The sequence below is a fragment of the Dipodomys merriami genome, unplaced genomic scaffold, assembly GCF_024711535.1.
Source record: "Dipodomys merriami isolate MVZ:Mamm:240054 unplaced genomic scaffold, mDipMer1.0.p SCAF_50, whole genome shotgun sequence".
Classification (NCBI taxonomy): Eukaryota; Metazoa; Chordata; class Mammalia; order Rodentia; family Heteromyidae; genus Dipodomys; species Dipodomys merriami.
In genome coordinates this window covers 6,086,277-6,105,937 of record NW_027206069.1, presented here as the reverse complement: position 1 = coordinate 6,105,937, position 19,661 = coordinate 6,086,277, and positions in this window count along the sequence as shown.

Here is a 19,661-nt window from a genome sequence, read left to right as displayed (position 1 = left end):
AACAAGGAGAAAGTTGGCCCAGGTAACTGCCTCTCTTCCGTTCCTGCAATTAACCAAGGCACGGCACTGGGTGGACCTGTCACCAGGTGTGCACAAAGTAGGCGTCAGTGGAACATCTGGACCTTGCTACCAGGTAAAAGATTGAAAATGCAACATCAGCTCGATGCATTTTTTATTTCTATACAAATTATTGCTTTCCTGAAATGTGAACTCCTCTATTAGAAATGGATGGGCATAATCTTCAAATAATCATTAATTCTTCACTCCTCCTACTTTTTTTTTTTGTTTTAAGGAGGCTCTTTCATTAAAGTAATGATTCTGTATCTTCCTATGGATTTTTTTTAAAAAAAGGATAATGGCTTCATTTCCTCTCCCCTTTTAACATTAAAGCATAATTGGACGAGTAGAATTCATCCTCGTTAGTGTATTGTTCTGGGAGTTCTGATAAATGTATATTGTGTAACACCATTACCCTCAAAATATGGAAAAATTCCATCCATACTAGGGAAAAAAACCCTCCTATACTCTGTCGGGACCGTGGACAACCCAGTCCCTTGCTGGTCAGCCCTGGCCATCTCTGATGTGTTCATTCTACCCCTAGATTTGCCTTCACAAGAATATAGCATGGAGGGAATCACACACGATCTTGTCTTTTGAATCTGGCTTATTGTCCTTGGCATACATGATGCTGAGATTCATCTACGTTGTTATACATGAGTAATTAGGTTTCCCCCTTCTATTGACAGTAGTATTCCAACATAGGAATGTAACGTGTGTTTTTCCTTTCCTTTTTGTTTATTTATTCCTGAGTTGAGAGACATGATTTGAGTCCAACTTTTGGTGGTTATTGGCAAAGCTGCTGTAAACGTTCTCATATGAATCTGTTCATGTGAATGCAGGTTCACAGTCTATCTGGATCAATACCTAGCAACCTGATTGTTAGGTTTCATGGCAAGTGTACATGCACCTACCTTTGTAAGAAGCCAGGAGATGGTTCTCCAGGGCGCCATTTTGAATTTCCACCAGCCACACAGGGGAAGGCCACCTTGCCAACTCTTAGTATTAATATTTCCCTCCCTTCCTGCTTAATTTCAGTCACCCAGGGGTGTGATGAAATTTTTCTATGATTGTGTGAGATTTTGTTATGATTTTGATGTCTATTTCCCTAGTGGCTAATGAGGTTAAGCATGTTCTATTCATCTGGTACCTTTATTCTTTCTTTGGAGAAATAGCTGTCCCAATCTTTTGCTAGTTTTAAATTGATTATTATTGAACTCATGGCCTGGGTGCTGTCTCTGACCTTTATTGCTCAAGGCTAGCGCTCTGCTACTTGAGCCACAGCACCACTTCTGGCTCTTTGGTGGTTAGTTGGACATCAGAATCTCATGGACTTACCTCTTGCCTGGTTTGGCTTTGAACCTACACACACACGCACACACACACACACACACACACACACACACACACACACACACACACACACACACACACACACACACACACGAAGTTTTAATATTAAAGCCAAGCTAGTGGGAAATCCAGAAAGACCTTATGCCCTCTGCATTACATGTATATAGTCCCATCCTCCACTCCCCATTGCCAGTCTCCTCAGACAATCCATGGTTTTTTACTAATACTTTCTCTCTCAGAGTCCATGCTTTGCATTAGAATTCACTATTCGTGATATAAATCCTGTGAGTTTAGTGAGGGATGGGGAGCCTGAAGCTCCTGGGATGTGTAAGGCTCTTGAAATCGTTGGGTGCATGACAGGACAGACCTAAGCCTTTTGTTGTCTGCTTGTGTCCATCAACTTGTGTGATCTGTGAATGATGTTACAAATACACAAAGGGCCGTTGGCAGAAGAAAGGTTCCCCCCTCCCGAATGTATGAGGAGCTCTATCCACTGATGTAGCATCACAAAATAGTCTTCACTGTTGACTTTTTTCACTTAGCAAGATGCATTGGAAAGTTCTCCATGTACTTTTCATGGCTTGATAGCTCATTTCTTTATAGCATTGAATAATGTTCTGTTGTGTGAACGTGCCACATTTGTTTACCCATTCATTCATAAAGGACATCTTGGATGCTTCCAAGTTTTGGCAGTGCTGAATAGAGTTGCTATAAAGACAGGACTTTGGGTGGGTGTAAAATTTGAACTCCTTTGCGTGAATATCTGAGGACACGTTTCTGTGTGGCTAGAATACAGTTAGTTCTGTAGGGAACTACCGGACTGTTGGCCATTTTGCATTCTTGGTACCAGTGTAAGGAGGGTCCCTGTTATTCCACACCTTGCCAGAGTCCAGTGTGGATGTTCTGTTATCTGGTTGCTCCACTAGTCCTGTAGTGGCTCCTCCTTGTCCATTTCTGCTTTCTGGCAGACATGTACTTGTCATCTTTCCATATGCTCACTGGCCGTGGGTTCATCATTAGTGAGGTAACTCTTTGAGCCAGGTCATCTCTCTCTTCTTTTTAATTTATGTTGTTCTTTTTCTTATTAAGATTTAGAGTTCTTCATATATTTTTCAAAATGAGTCCCTTACTACGTATATACTTTACAAATATTATCTCCTGGTCTGTCTGCGATGTCTCTTCTTTCTCTTCAAACTATGTCTCAAATGATGGAAGTTCTTAGTGTTAACAAAGTCTCCTCTATCAACGCAGACTCACCACCACCACATGTTCACTCTATGTCTACCTCTGCATCTGCAGTTCCTCCAGTCACAAGGATCATTGGCCCTCAAACAGCAACAGCAAGTATCTTTGTCTGATCTGCTGTAACAAAACACCATAGATTGGGAAGCTTACAAACAACAGAAAGCCATGTCTCACTACTGGAAGGCCAGGATCAAGGTGCTACCAGGTTGACTTCTTGAAATGATTTTTGCAGTTTTGCAGATGGTGTCCATCCTCCTCTCCTCTCCTCTCCTCTCCTCTCCACTCTTCCTCTCCCCTTTCCTCTTTCTTTCCCCTCCCCTCTCCTCCCTCCTCTCTTCTCCTCTGTGATCTTCCTTCCTCTCCCTCCTCTCACCAAGGGGCAGGAGCTGTCACCTCCTGCTCTGGCTTCCACAGTGCCTGCTCAGAGACATTCGGTGAAGGTGGGGACTGATGACTCCCATAGGCTCCCAGGAGAGCCAGGGCAAGCGACAGGGCCAGACAGTGCTGGCAGGGGAGAGGGTGCTGTCCTTGGGCTCACAGCTGCTCAGCCATGGGGGCTGCTGCCTGTCCTTGTCTTTTGAAGATTTTGAACTCCTCTGAGATCCGCTGTCTCCATGTCCAGAGGGGCCGAACACCAGTGCCCTCCCCCCATGCTGCCGTCCTGCCGGTCATAAGCAAGCACCGACAAAGTCAAATTCCAACAAGAAACACAGGGCACCATCTCCAGCCACACCTGGAGTCTCCTTCCTCACCCGAGTCCCCCCTGTCCGTCCCAGTGGTCACTATGCCGGGGATCATCAGTGCCACTCAGGGGCCAGTTCCTCCGGTTAGATGGCCACCCAGGATCCCCTGAGGCTCTTGGGGTTCTATGTCTAGTGGTGTCCTCTGGCTGGACGGAGTGGACAGCAGGGACCTGAGCTCCAGCCCAGCCTCCTGTCCCTTTGTGCCCCTCCACCCTACACCTTTCGGCCCCACGTGGCTTCGTGCAGGAAGTCCTCCCTGACCCCTGAGCCCCGCTTGTCTCCTCTGCCGGCCGTGGTCTTGCTGTGTCATGGTCTTCAGCCTGCTCTCTGCTGCTGGGCTATTCTGTATGCATCTTTCCTACAGAATGGTGCCCTTCAGGAGTCAGACACTGCCTCACCCATGACATGGAGAGGGTACTGAGTGAAGGAATGACAGAGCTCAGCAAGGTGAGTGTGAAACCCCACCTAGGATGTGTGTGTGTGTGTGTGTGTGTGTGTGTGTGTGTGTATGTGTGTGTGAGACATTGACAGAGAAATCCACCAGTGTGCACGCTCTGTCCGTGATAGAGACTTCAGATCTTGAGCCCAGGGACTCTCTTTGGGGGAGCTGTTTGAGCCATGGGAGACTCTCCTGAAGGCTCATTTTCAATGCAGTTGAGATGGGGTCTGGAGGAAGTGGCTTTCACCTCCGGAAGCTTCCATGGGCCTAGCTAGCACATGCAGGATGGAACGTGCATGCTTGCAGGGAAGAGGGTTTTGTAGATTGAGTTGGCCCCAGAACAGCAGCACAAATCCCATCAAAGGTCAGACAGAATATCTCCTGTTTCCCCACCCTCCCCCCTTCCTGCCCCCCTCCCTGCCCCTCCCCATTCTCTTTATAGTTCACTGGAAAACAATGGCTGAACCAATAAGGGGTAAAGAATGCGTGCGTATTTTCTTTTCTCCTCCTTTTTTTTTTCTTTTACCTTTCCCCAAGGAGCCTGTGTGCTACCCACACTAATTGTAGGTTTTTCTGAAAATGCAGCGTGAATCATTTATAAATAAAGAGACTTTCAAATCCCTAAAAGACTCCCCGAGGAATTCAGTATTTCAGTGGAAAGTAACTGTTAAGTGGAGGTATTCTGAATTAGCTTTTACTGGAAAGTGGTGCAAATAAAGTTTCCTTTTCACCACGACTGTTGAAGTAATTCTTTTACACAGCCACCCGGGGTAATTGACAAGCTAATTTTTTTTTTTTTTTGAATTCAGGTTTCAAGAAAACCTTTCCCTGGGAATGGCCAGTACTAGAGGAAGCGCTCCCCTCCCCCCCAACACATACAAGGCAGAAGGTTCTCATACTGGCCGCCAGGGAGGCCAGCCCAGGGGCCTTGAGGTGACTTCAAGGTCAAGTGCAAAGCAGAAGATGGTGTGTGCAGGCAGGGAGAGGGAGGAGCTTTGACAGTGAAGCCTAACCCTGTCCGGGCAGAGTTTTACCCCCTATCTCCTAACAACTGTGTAGCTTTTGGGCAGTTGCTGAACCTTTCTAAAGAATAGTTGTTTTTAAATATAAACCTGTGGATCAGAATACTTATCACAACAGCAGACGTAATAGCACAACTGCCTCACACCCCACCTTCCACTCTCCCATCCCCGGGCAATCTGTCCAGCTAGCCAGCAGATGTTTCCCCAGCATATGAAGAGCTCAGCACACTATGTAACAGGCAGGGAGGCAGTTGAGTCACACAGATTTGATGCTGATGATGCTGTACTAGCACAGGACTGGGTTCTGGAGAGAAGTACAGAAGGGCCAGCATGTTGCGCACTCCTGTGGTCCTGGGACCACCTGAGGTCAGGTTAGATGCTGGGTATCAAGGTTCCTCTCAACTTTGTAGTTGATTGACGAATTGTCCTGTCACTTAAACAGTTATTTGATAGCAGAATTAAAGAAAATGATGTGCCCATCCCTATTGGAAAGAAAGATCACACATGCTAGGTGCCAATGGCTCACATCTGTAATCCTAGCTACTCAGGAGGCTAAGATCTGAGGCTTCTGGTTTGAAGCTAGCTTGGAAAGGGAAGTCCATGAAGTTCTTATCTCTGAGGAACCAGCAAAAAGCCAAAAGTGGAGCTGTGGCTCAAGTGGAAGAGTACCAGCTGGGGACAAAAAAAACTCAGGGACAGTGCTCAGGCCCTGAGTTCAACCCCTAGTATACACACACTTGTACAGGGTTGCGCATTATCTGAGAACTTCCAGGCTGTCAGGTTTGTGACGGTTTGAGGAATCCACAAGCCATGAAGAAGAGCTCAGAGGTAGGTATAAGATTTGTGTATTTGTGTGTATGTGTATTCTGTTCCTTAAACACACACACACACACACACACACACACACACACGTTTGAACACTGGGTCTCTAGGACCCTTTCAGAAACACTTGAACCCAAGCACACTCCCTCCCCTATCACCAGCTCACACAGATTTTTGCAACGGATTTGCACATGGATTTGGCTATGCCTGTACCACTGTGTTGTCTGGTGGAATGGGCTGCCAGCTGTTGGGACTTGGGAACAACCGAGCACTTGCTTTTTGGAGAGCTGTTAAAAGTCTCCATCTATTTCCTGATTTCTGGCAGAACAAAGCCCAGACTTTCCCAGCAGGAGGCTGTTAATCAGGAAGGAAACTCTGAGAAGACGAGAGGGTGAAAGTCCCTTGACAGCTCGGTGGGGGCCCACGTGTCACCGTCATTATGGCTGCTTCCCTGCCTGTTGTGTTGGGAAGAGTCTCCAGAGACCCAGAGCCAATTATATACACGTGCGTATGTACTTCTACATATTCACATGTCTAGGTAGAGATCACATGACCACACAATTATGTAAGTGATTTATTACTGGGTCTTACGATTATAATGTGCCAAGCTGGAGGTGCAGGAGGGCCGATGGTGTAGTTCAAGGTTCCGAGAGAGTCCAGGTGGTAGTCCTTGATCAAATTTGCAGCTTTGAGAACTAGGAAGTGGCCAGGACAGGGGCAGGGAAAAGTCCCAGCTCAAGTTCTCAGGCAGAGCAATTTGAGTCTCCCTCAGGCTTTCTTGTTCTAGTCAAGACTTCAACAGGTGAGAGGGCCATGTGCTTTGTTGAGCCCACCTAGTCAAATGCTCATTTCTTCCTGAGTTGATAGCTCCCCAGCCGACGGGGCACCCTGTAGACCAGTTCAGTTTTCACACAAAATTAATCATGACATCTGTGAAACCAAGGTGCCAGGTCCGAGTTCCTGACTACATGCTACATGCAGACGACACCGGGCCCAGTCTGGTGCATGCCTCATCTTAAATCATCACACTGATTCTGGGACGTGAGCATGGCCCCATTTTGCAGATGTAGGACAGGCTTAGAAAGGATACTGCTGGGGTCCTCTCCTACCCCCAAGTCAATATGCCGCACCTTTTTATTTATTTTTTTTTTGATTCATACTCTTTTTCTTTGTTAGACACTTACAGGGAAGTGGCCCTATTCAGTCTTCCCTGGAAGAATGTAATGGAGGCAGGCACAAATAGAGCAGACTAAATGCCACCTTTACCCTAACAGAAGGGAGAGAGCAACAATAAATCAATAAGAAATATTGTAGGATGTGTCGTGAAGAATAAAGACCAGGAAGACTGGTATCAGTGGGTCCTGCCTGTAATCCTAGTTATTCAGGAGGCTAGGATGTGAAGGAAGGTAGTTGGAGGCCATCGTGGGAAGAAGAGTCTGAGAGACCCCCTTTCCAAAATAACCAGCAAAGAGCTGAGCTAGCTCAGGGGAAGCTCAGAGGAGATAAAGGGTAAATAAGAAGAGAACTCCATCTGGAGATGAAGTATTACAACCATGAGATTCTCAGGTCTCCAGGGAGAGAGGCCAAGCACCAGCCAAAGCCTCTGTGCTCAGGAAGGCAATGCTGGCAGAGCTAGGGGGCTCTCTGCTTACTCTGTGTTACGGTGGGTGGAGAAGACAGAAGGGCAACCACCTTCTCAACATCGCCTTGAGAATCTCTAGTTTCTCACCCATCCCTAGGTGGGAAAAGGAGGGAAACTGAGGCCACCTTAAGGTCTGACCAAGGGATCTCTCTCCCCAGCTTCCTTCCCTGCAGTTTCTTTTATGGCCGCTGTGTAAAATGTGTCCTCTGCCAGTGGCCGAGTAGGTTGAAGTCTCTGAAACACGGAGTGTTCTATAAAATCTAAATTATTCCTTGTAAATCAAAGTGCTTAGGATGCTGGCTGCAAAGCCTGGAGCTTTTCTTCTTTTTTCTTTTTTCCCCTTTTCTCGCTCTTTTTCCCCCCTAAGGTAATCTCTAGAAAGTAGTTTGTACTCATGTCCCACAGTGATTAAATATGCAAAGTAATTTCCATGATTTTCGCTGCGTTCTGAACCAAATCAGATTCTGTTCTGCTGCTCTTTGTACAAAGCCACTTATTGGATCAGATTCCAAAACAAATCCCCCGAATTTGGCGGATCATCATTCTAAAAGGGGCTTGCTAAGGTAATCATTAAATTAAACCACCCCTTTAAGAATATTTAGATCTGGTCTGCCAAGCGGAACGGTCTAATGGTTTTTAAATTAGAAGCTGTGGAACGCTGGTGAATTTTCCTTTGTGGGTCAAGTGGGTATTAACAAATGCTAAGAATCGTCTCTATTTTGATGGCCATCACCTTGAAATCTGCAAGGAAAAGCGAAGAGTGGGAAGGCCTGAGGAGAGTGGCTGGCTAGGGATTGGTGTGGGTTTCATGCCCAGGACTGGGCTGGCTGTAGGGCCGAGCAGGGCGGAAGTGTGTGTGTGTGTGTGTGTGTGTGTGTGTGTGTGTGTGTGTGTGTGTGTGTGTGTGTGTGTGTGTGTGTGTGTGAGAGAGAGAGAGAGAGAGAGAGAGAGAGAGAGAGAGAGAGAGAGAGAGAGAGAGAATATGTCCCAGCTATAGAGCCCCTGAGTTGATTCATGTGGTCTGGTAGCTTAGAGAAACCTTCTCTCTGTTCTTCCTGGGCAGTTGGCAGGGAACCCTGAGAACATCTAGAGCAGGAGCTTGAGGTCAGCACATCTGCAGCAGGTATGGGGATCAGAGACCATTGGATGGTGCTGTCCATCTCCTCTTATCAGAACTTGTAGCTTCTCAGCAGCCCTGGGGTCCCCCCTGGGCTGGGCAGAAGGAAGTCCAGTTTGTGACTTATGGGAAGGCAGTTCAAGCTGAGCTTAAGTCACTTGCAGAGATTTCCACCTCCCTGACTGTGTGGACTGTGGGCCCAGCTGGCATTTTAAAAATCAAATAAACAAGCTGGGTACTGGTGGCTCATGACCTGTAATCCTACCTGCACAGGAAGCTGAGATCTGAAGGTTGCAGTTAGATGCTGGCCTGGACAGGAGAGTCCATAAGACTCTTATTTCCAATTAGTCACAGAAAATGCCAGAAGTGGTACTATGGTTCAAATGGTAGAGTGCTAACCTTGAGCAAAGGAAGCTCAGGGACAGAGCCCAGGCCCAGAGTTCAAGCCCCAGGACTGGCCAACAAGCAGAGGAACAGATAATTTTAATTTTGAGCGGAGGTAGGAAGCTTTTACACACTTAGGAAAAGGCCCCTTTTGACAATTTAAAGGCATAGTGCAGGGAGGCCTTAGTTAAATCAGAAGGCAGGTAAACTAAAGCCTTTAGGTCAAAGGGCTATTTTGTTTTTGTGGTGCTGGATTTGAACGCAGGCCCTGGCACATGCTTGGCAAACTCTTCACTAGTGGGTTACATCATCAGCTTCTCCACCCCTTTGTTTTTGCATGCGATAAGAATATTTAAGTGGTTGAAAAGAAATTCAAAAGCAGAGTAATACCTCACGATGTAAATTTCAGTGGGCACACATAAAGTTTTACGGGCACACTGCCAGATCACTTATTTTTGCATTATTGTCTGTAGATGCAGCTGATGCAATAGGATTGTGTGGTCTTCCAAGAAAATGTTTGCTCATGCTTAAGTCATTGGAAAAGAAATCCATGAAATGTGAAACAGGGGAAACAGTGTGTAATGGCACCTGGTGGGATTGGGCGCCCCCTCTGGTAGGCTTTTGTTACTACGTACCAGGGATGTCAGTTTGGCCATCCGCTCTGTTTCCAGAAATGGGTCCTGTGGACCCTTTGAAGAATATGTGTGCTTTTTATCTACCTGGGCTTGATTGTAACATTACAATTACGTACAACCCCACACCCCCACAAACAACAAGTGTCTGAAAATGAGTGTTTTAATAAACTGTGCTACATCCGTTTGCAAGTATAAAGGGTGTAGTTGAAGAATTGGTAACCAGATCAGAAAACACCTTTGTCTAACAAATTAAAAAGTAAGCTATAATATCAGACTTACTACAAGCAGAGCAGTTTTCATTCTCTGTGAAGCAACACCTCCCTAGTATCTAGAAAATCGGAGAGTTATACTGGAGATGATACTATCGCGTGATGGTGGATGATTTACATTGCTGTCTGTCTGGAGTATCCAGATTTTCCTTGTGGAGCAGAAGTTAACATGCTCAGGTTATTTAGGGTGGCTCTTGGGGCAGGACAGTAGTATAGCAGGGCCCTAGGTGGGAGGTAAGGAGACTGAACTTATGGCCCAGGGCCCGCTCTGCCTCATGAGGCCACACAGGAGACCAGCCACTGTCTTGCATGGCTGGAAGTGTGTTATGAAAAGCAAAGTCTTGCAACCAAAGGACCAGGATTTGATTCCAATTCCTCCCTTTGCTGGCTCAATCATGTTAACATTATTTTTTTCCTTTGTGACGGTCCTTGGGCTTGAACTCAAGGTCCTTTGGTTTTTTCAGTACTCTACCACCTGAGCCCCACCTCCACTCTGGCTTTTTGGTCATTAATTGGAGCTGAGCCAGTCTCATGGACGTTTCTGTCCGGGCTTGGCTGGGAGCCTCGATTCTCAGATCTCAATCTCCTGAGTAGCGAGGATTACAGGCACCTGGCTCATTTTAACCATGTTTTAGGAGGATCATATGTATCCTCTGCAAGGCAGGGGTGGTAAGATGTTCTCCTTACAAGGTTTCTTCGAAGGCTGGTAAGAACTTTATGCAGCTGTACCAGGTGTGGTTGCTGGGCTTCTTCCCTCCCTCCCTCCCTCCTGAGACCTCTAAAGTTCCTGAGGACTTTAGAGTTTGGATTTTCCCATCATTGCCGTTTGCACAGTGTGGGTTTACCTGCTGAGGAGGTGGCAGCCCCTTGCGCACTGGTGTAGACACTGCTGAGCTCTTTTCCACACACAGGGGTTCCCTGCCCGTGGCTGCTCCCCCCAGGTCTTTCTTGTACAGGAGCCCTGTACAACCCTGATCCCAGTGTGTCCCAGCTCTCTGTTAACCGTGATGCTGATGGGTGGAGGCCAGGGCAGAGCTGGGCCTGTAGGTAGGCAGGTACCACTGCGACTGAGCACACAGATGCTCAGGCCAGCCAGCCTTTGGCTCTCCTGCTGCCAACCACAGCTCTGTGAGCATCATTGATGAAACACTCAATGCAGTTGCCAAATAAGAGCCCCTAAAGATGCCCACTGCCTAATCCCTGGAACCTGTGGCAGAGAGGTAATTAAGGTACAACGGAACTTAGGCTGCTAATCAGCTGACCCCCCCCCAATCAAGGAGATTATCCCTGATTAGCCAGTGGCTCAGTGTAATCACCAGGGCCCTTAAATGTGGGAGAGGGGGAGGGGGAGGCAGAGAAGGGTCTGGGGGAAGCGTCTTGTTTATTTGTCACAGCAGCAGAAGAGCATTCTCAAAGCACGTGCAGCTGTTGGGCAGCTCTGAGTTCTGATATGGAGAGGAGTCACTGTCTCTACCCTACCTGCCCCACCTCAGACCCCGAGAATATGTTTGCCCTCCACCCATCTCCTACAAGAGGCATGGAAGACAGTCCACTGGCTGTCTGGTGGCTCTCCTGTCTGTCTCTTTCCACCGTTTTGAACGTGCCCTCCTTCCCTCTGGTTGGTTTGTGTCATTTCTAAAGACTGGTGGTCAAGACTCAGCTGCCTTTCCCACTGCCTGGGCTCCTGAGAGGGGCTCCAGCCATCCCTGCTTCCCCTCCTGAGACTGCACTGTTACGGAGCAGTCTCTAGAGGCCGCTCTGGAGTGGCAGTGGTCCACGGTGACTGAAGCCGGGTGTTTGTCCTCGGGCCAGGGTTCTAAGACCTGGGTCACATGTCCACTTCTTCCATTGTCCAAGGCCTCTGCCTCTGGGCTGGGCTGTGATCTTAGCTCTAGGGAATAACAACAGGAGAAGCAATGCCCCTGGCTTCACCTTCTGGAATGTTCTGCAGGTCCATGTTCAGAGCTATGAACTGTAGCCAGCCTCAGTTCATTTTGTTGGAACTGTCCAGGCTTCGGGATGCTCTGATTCCCCACCCCACTTCCCCCTTGGCCCGTGCAGAGTTGTAACCTCCCAGCCATTCCTTGTCCACCCCAGCCCTAACGACACCCACTTTCCAAGCCTGAGACAGAACACTGTCTTTATCATTCTGTGTCTGGTCTATAGAGACCGGAGACGCCCTCACCAGGATGGATTGAAGTGGGCCACTTTCCACAGAAGATCCTTGGTAACCCTCCCCTTTCCAAACCTGTCCTCTTTCCCATCTCATTTTGAAGGCAAACCATAGCTATCTGCTTCTTGGGCTACTTTTCTAATCCTCTGGAGGACAGGGACTGTGTTCTCATATTAATAAGGGTTTTTATTAGTTGAGTGCTTATGGCCCATTTTCTTGTTATGTGCCACTAACAACCCTGTGTGAAAGGTTCTTATTAGCTCCGCTAACGATCAGAGAGCCGAGGCTTGGAGGGTTTAATTAAACTACTCAGGGCTGGCCAGAGCTGGTAAGCAGAGGGGTGGGGATTTGAACTCGAGTGAATCTGGCCTGAGATCCTGGGTTTCTGAGTATTGTGCTTCATGACTTTGCCTGCTTCTGTGTGCCTGGAATCTAGCCCAAGGCTTACAACGTGAGACGCCCAAGAAAGGTTGGAATAATAATAGATTCAGAGCACACCAACTGAGGGGTGGCCACGTGGAACACTTCTTTCAAAACAGCCTCAGTGGTCATATGATTGGGTCCTCTCTTGGTAAGGATGGCTGTAGCTGGGCATTGCAGTGCTGCTTGGAATTCCAGCACTCGAGAGGCAGAGGCAAGAGGCCTGGGAGTCTGGAGCTAGCCCAAGCTACATCATGAGCTCTTGCCTTAAGAGAATAAAGGCTGAGCATTGAGCTCAGTGGTGGAGTGCTTGCCTAGCATGCGGGGACCCCAGGAGCTGGTCTCATCTGAAGACAAAAGCACGGATCCAAGCCTTGCCAGACAGAGGGCGCCGGAAGCTGGTGTGGGGGACACAGAACCCTGTCTGATTGAGATTGCCCAGGGTCAAGCCATGGGTCAAGGATCAAGAGCAAGTGGAGATGGCAGACATGCCCATGAGGCAGGGACCGGAAGGGAGGTCACGGCGGGAGCAGGTAGGAGGAAGGAGCCAGGACTGGTCTTCAGGAGCCCCACATCTGGGGGCTTGGAATCTAGAGGTCAGTGGTTAAATGTCCAGAGTCCTTCAGTGACTGAGAAGGGGCCGTCCAGGGCCCCTGGGGGAAGTTCCAGTGCTCTCATCTCTAACGCTGCAATTTGTGATCCATCTTCCAAGGAGATGTGGACCTGGGTTTCCATTCATTCATTCATGCATGTATCCATTCACAATCCAGTTCCCCCAAGCTTGCAGTCATGGAAAGTGGGTGAGCTAGCGTCACCTTCCTTTCTTCCTGTAATGTTAAGGAGAGCTCAGAGAACCCAGGCAGCTCAGCAGAGGCGGTGGTGGGACCGGACGTGTTTCACCGAGTGGGGCTTTCGACGGGCTCCTGGCTCGTCATCCTTGGATACAGCTCCTCCAGTCTCGACCCCTCAGCAGTGATACAGCAGTTACTCCAATGACTGTTACACCTGCTGATTTCTGTGCCTCTCCCAGGTGAGGGGGACTGGGCTAAGCACTTTGCATGCATTTCTCTTTTCCCTCTCCAAAACAGAGCAGACAAACAATCAGAGATACTGGGAAACTGGAGCAAGGTCACCTGACACTGCAGGTCAGCGGCTGCGGCATCCTGAGCCCCTTCTCGCTCCGAAGAGCTCTGAAGGGTGGTGAGAAGGACAGGGACACGGTGGTCTGAGAGACACCCGACCATGGTGTCATTTGGGGCCCGAATCTACGTGGTCTCTGCATCCCTTTGGGTCCTCAGCTCTTGGTGTCCCAGCCCTGCCTGTCATTCCGAAGCGGGAATAAAGATTCGTGTGCTGTTACAGGAATGCAGGGAAGGCACCTTCCTCTTCTCATATAGCGCGATCTCTTCACTGGTATGTTCATTTAGGACTCCGTTTCCCCTGCATGCAGGATGCATCCTTCTCTTACCTGCTGAGTCCTGGGTTCCTGGCAACATCCCACAGGTAGCTGGTGTTCATGATGCATTTGCTAGAGATAGAGGCCTGACACCTCCAACAGAGAACCTGGTACATATGGACAGCTCCTTCCTCTCCTCCTCTGGAGCAGTTGCTGGAACCCCAGAAGTCTTATAAATTGAGGCAAAGGAAGAACAACATAGTGAGCTTTGTTTTCTACACCCCGCCTCCACAAGGCATCCGACAGCAATACCTGGGGAGAGACTGTAGGCAGTGTTCACGAGGCACCTAGTTTTATTTATCTGGAACTGCCCGTAAAACACCCTCCATATACAGCATGATTTCTCCATGTGGCATTTCCAAACTGCTATCATACCAGAGACGATTTTCTATAGCATTGGAAAAATCCATAAAATAATAAGTCATGGTAACAATAATACAGGCTTCCATTTATTGAGGGCTCGCTTGCTGTGCACCCAGTGTTATAACAAGCATGCTACGGGATTTATTGAATTGTCCGGGAATTGCAGTTGTCCCTATTTTGCATAAAGAAACTTGAGGTTCAATTTGGTCCAAATCACATAGCTTCTGAGTAACACAATTTCAGTTTGCATCCAAAACTTCTCTTCTCCTTTTCTCTAGTAAAACTATACTCTTTTCATCTATCAGAACCTTCTAAAAATCCCAGTTGCTCCAAAGCTTTCCCACGAACTCAAGCATGATCAATTGATCTTTCTGGAGCTGAAAGAAAAACACCATAACCCATGCACTTCATTGGTGATTTCTGGTCTCCACTTACAACCTCTGTTTCCACCATGTACTGGAATTAACTATGCACTCCCTCAACCCCCGCCAAAACAAAAGATATTTTGAAGTCTAAGCCCCAGTACCTCAAAATGGGGCCTTATGTGGCTGTATCATCTTTGTGGAGGTAAAATGAGCTCCTAGTGGATCATCAAGGATCTCAAGTCTGATGATCTGGCGTCCTTATGAGTAGAGGAGGGGACATATCAACCAGAAAGCAGGTCAACCTTGAGATGAGGTCACACAGATTACAGCAGCACAGTCAAAGCCAACCACTACCCAGAGTCGCTGGATAGAGGTGCGGAAGGTCTATCCCTGAAGTCTTTGACGGGACCTTTCAGGCTCCGGCTTCCAGAACAGTCCCAAGAATACATTTCTGTTGTGTAAGTCCATCAGCACACGAGAATTTGTTGTGGTGATTGTAGATAATGAATACACCCTGGTCTTAGAAATCTGTTCTTTGAGGTTCTCAGCCCAGATGAATCAGCAGGCAGCATTGCTGATGGTACCAGAGAGAGGCCCCTAGTATTGAGAAGACACCGGCAGGTGACTGAGCCTGGGCACTGGCTCCAACGGGCAGGGGAGGCTGAGGTTCAGTTGTACTGAGATGTCCTGCAAACTGGAGACCCCGGAGGGCCCGGGGAGGGAGGAAGGAAGGGACTGGCAGCCCACAGAGATGCTTTGAAGTTTGCAAGTTTGTATTATGTTTATTCCCCCAGAGACAATTACAAACCCTTCAGGGATTTACTCAATGTGGGTAAATTAGAGGAACTCACAGTAGTGACTGCATAATGCAATTCATGAAGCTGAACCTGCATTCATTAAGAACCGTCTGCATACCAGGGACCAAGTCCAGTGTGTCCCAATATTAGAATGACATGGCCTATTCCAGTCCCTAGCACAGGACAAGGCCATGTGTCATACGGTTCTAGGCGGGGGATGGCAGAGGGAAGGGACAGATAGCAGGTGCCTGTCTCAACCTGGAGTGTCTGCCTGGAGGTGGCGGCTCCTGAGCCTGGCTCTGAGAAAGGGACAGGAAAGTTGGGGAAGGAAGAGGCATCCAAGACCCAATGAGCTGGCCTCAGACTAGCTGGTCCTAGGAATCTTTTCCTTGCTTAAAGATTGTGTGTGTGTGCGCGTGCATGTGCACATGCACGGAGGCCCAACTCAGGGCCCTACTCATACTAGGCACGCGCTTTGCCACTGAGCTACACCCCTAGATGTCCTCCTCTTAAATAGCTCTGTGGAAAGCAGGTGCCGATGGCTCACACCTGTGATCCTAGCTACTCAGGAGAGTGAGACTGAGGATCTAGATTTGAAGTCAGCCAAGGGCAGAAAAGCCCTGGAGATCCTATCTCCAGTTAACCAGAAAGATGCTAGACAGGAGGTATGGCTCAAGTTGAGTTAGGCACTAGTTAAATAAGCAAGCCGAGAAAGCCTGAGGCTCTGGGTTCAAGTTGTGGTACCTCAAAGAAATGACTTTGGGCCTCATGTATCTTCTGTGTGTAGGTGACAGCTGTTAATATTCACTGTACTGGACTTTAATAGAACTGAGAAGTCATAAACATATTTACAATTTCATTAAAAATAACAACAAAACCATTACACATGGACATAAGTAAGTTATACAAACACTTAAAAAAACAACAATAACAACACCCTAGCTTCTGTTTCCAAAACAAAACTTCAGCTATAAAACATAGCCTAGTCCTGCATTGCTGCTGATTTCTCTGGTTCCCCGTGTAATCTAGCTTTCCACACAGGAGAAGCAAAGACCCGAGGACCCCTCTAGAGGCCTCGAGGTACCCCAGGGCTGGTCAGTACCCACTGTGAGAACTGCTGAGCCAGGGCCTAGATGCATGCCATCTGTGAGAAGAAGTCATGTGGAGCTTGGCATCACCAGAGCATGCTGGGAAAAGGCACGGATGGTGGCGTGACAGGTTGCCACAAGGGGTGGGAAGTGGGGAGTATGTGGATGCCAGGGTGCCAATGCTACCGTGGGCAGGTGACAAAAAGCCACGGAGACTTCCTGGCTGGGTGGGCGTACCTAGCCAGCCAGCTTTGGGAAGGGGCAGTCTGTGTGCAGGGAGTAAGGTCAGAGGGAAGAAGGCTCCGGGGAGGCCAGGCAAGGCTGAGGCCGCTGTGACACAGGCCCAGGCAGTGGCTGGCCGGCGGCTGGAACATCTGGGTGTCAATCTGTCACTGGGAGAACCCAGCCTGCCCCCAAACTGTTGTAAGTGCTCAAGGCCTGGAGCCAGGGAGACAAGGTTAATCACACTGAATGGGTTGTTTTAAGATCAGACAGAATGTTTCCATTAAAATAATTAAAAACCTTCAAGTGTTTCGGGGGCTCAAAGGTGTATATTGCAGCTACCTGGAGAATTTCCTTGGTAAAACTGTTCATTTCCTGGTGATCCTGGAGAAGCAGGAGTTACCGTATTTCCTCTACAAGGTGAGACTTGAAGAGACAGGATTGTCATGCAGCAAGGAGCAGTGGTCCAATGCTCTACAGCCTCCCTACTTGGGGGTTCCAGGACAATGGGTGCCGTGGCTCAGTTTCTCTATCTGTAATGAGAGAACACCAGTGCCTGGTGTGGTTCTGAGTCTGAGTTTGATGGACATCAGCTCCTTTCTTTGACTGGAGTCCATTTCCCACACAGCACTGTGCCTGTGTTCCTTCTACCTGGGTTGGACTGACCGACAGTTGGGCTCCCAGCTCAACTTTGAACCTCTTGCTTTATATGGCTGGTCTTTGACCCAGAGCATCTAAGCTTTTCTGTGACTGACTGTGTTTCACGTGGAAGAGAAGTGGGGACTTTAATTTTGAAAACAAAAGGTATGGCAAGTCAGGGGGTCTTCCCCACCCCCCGCCCCCACACAGGGGGCCTTTCTGTCAGAAAGGACGCTGATAGGCCAGCCTTCCTAGATGGTTTCAAACCAAGGCTGCTTTTGGTTTCATAGACCAGGCCCTCAGAAGGGCCTCGGAGGAGGGTGGCCGGGGTCTTTGGGGGGGTAGGGTCCAGGACCCCCACTTCGGTCTGAGCCATTGTATCTGTTATGGTCTTTATTGGAGCAGGGGCACAGAGGAGTCTGCTTCCTTCCTTCCGTCCTTCCTTCCGTCCTTCCTTCCTTCTGTACATCCTCCTTTCTTCTTTTCTCTTTTGTGCAATTCTGGGGCTTGAACTTAGGAGCTGGGCCATTGTCCCTTAGCTTTTTCACTCAAGGCTGATGCTTTGCCACAGTTCCACAGTACCACAGTTCCACTTCAGGCTTTTCGGTGGTTAATTGGAGATAAGAGTCCCAGGGACTTTCTTTCCCAGGTTGGCTTTGAACTTCGATCCTTGGATCTCAACCTCCTGAGTAGCTAGGATTACAGGCGTGAGCCACCAGTGCCTGGCTCTTCTGTAATTGCTTTACTGTATAGATCTCTATTGACATTTTTATAGACAGTAACAAATTTTCTCTGTGAAATAAAACAGTCTTACGGGGGCCTTTCCAACCTACTGAGGAAGAGGGAGGATTAAATAACCAATTACAGCTGGATATTTACCTGGCAGATTAGGACGGAGGCTCCAAAGCTGTCTTGCACTACTTAGGTAAATGATCTTTGCTCCACAAAGGTTTATAAATATGTATTTCGCTAAAAGACTCAAGTCTTAGCCGTAATTAATATGCACTTCATAGCATTTGTTCCATTAAAACTTCGCCTATCTCTTGACTCTTTTTTTTTTTCCCAGAAGCAAATGAACTTGAAAGAATACCACAGGCCTGAGGCAGATGTGGAAGTATCACTGTGCATTACCGGGTCGGTCCCAGACTGCCCGCAATCACAGCGCTCCTCTCGCCACAGTCTCCAAAGTAGCTTCGGAGTAGTGACCTCTCCCAGATCACGTGACCTTGCTGTGAGTTAATGCTGGCTTGGAACCGTGATCCTCAGACCTCACCTTCCTGAGTAGCTAGGATTACAGACGTGAGCCGCTGGTGCCTGGCCCAGAGTCAGTTCTGATAGTTCTGTTTGGTTGTGTGAACTCTGCGTGAGCACGTGGTTACTGAGGGAGGCTGGAAGGCCGAATGGGGGTCCAGATTCATCACTTCCCGGAAGAGCTCAGGCAGCCTCCCCACACCAGCCCTCCCCACCTTGAAGAACGGAGCCAGGTGACTATGGCTGGGGGCCGGGCACTGACCTGATAGACTCATTTGAAAGAGCCATGGACGTTATTTTACCAGTGATACCAACAGGATGCCCTCCTTGTAGAACTTTCTGATTGCTTCCCTCTGAGAAAGTGCTTTTTAGCTTTGGTTCAAAGGCAAGGGTCTTAGAATGGCTGCTTTTCCTCTAGTACCTAGACCCCACGAATATGAGATGCCTGATCTCTAGAGACCAGTTGGGCAAGCCAAGCTTTAAATAAATCAAGCGAATGCTTTCGTCATTTAGGAGGCTTAGTAGCCAAGAGTTTGAAGATTGTCATGTAGAACAAAGCCTGGAGCCCACGGCTCTGTGTCAGAGCTATGGAGCCTGGAAAGCCATCAGATTGTTTTTAGAAACAGTATTTATGTATTTATTTTGATCGTTAAGTAGTTGTGCAGAGGGGTTTCAATCCAACGTGTTAGTGCGAGTCCAGAGTTGCCCTTTCATCCTGCTCGCCTCGTCCAGCCCCACCCCTCCCTTCAAGTTACCCAGCTCCATTCTCACTTACATGCATTGAATATTGCATTTGTGTTGGTCCGCCTTTCTTCTTCTGTATCATCCAAACGCATTTCCACATTAAGGGAAGCCTGTAAGTGAAAAGAAGGGCTAATTGTCAATATTTCAAACCACATAGGCATTATGTGGAGTTCTCTCTTATTCTTTTTTATTCTCATTCTCTTATATTCTCTCTCTGCTTCCCTCTCCTCCCCTATGTATTCCTGTGTGTGTGTGTGTGTGTGTGTGTGTGTGTGTGTGTGTGTGTGTGTGTGTGTGTTTGTGTTGGTCCTGGGCCTTGAATTCAAAGTGTGGGTGCTGTCACAACATTTTCACTCAAGGCTGGCATTCTGCCACTTGAGCCACAGCTCCAGATCAGCATCTCATGGACTCTTCT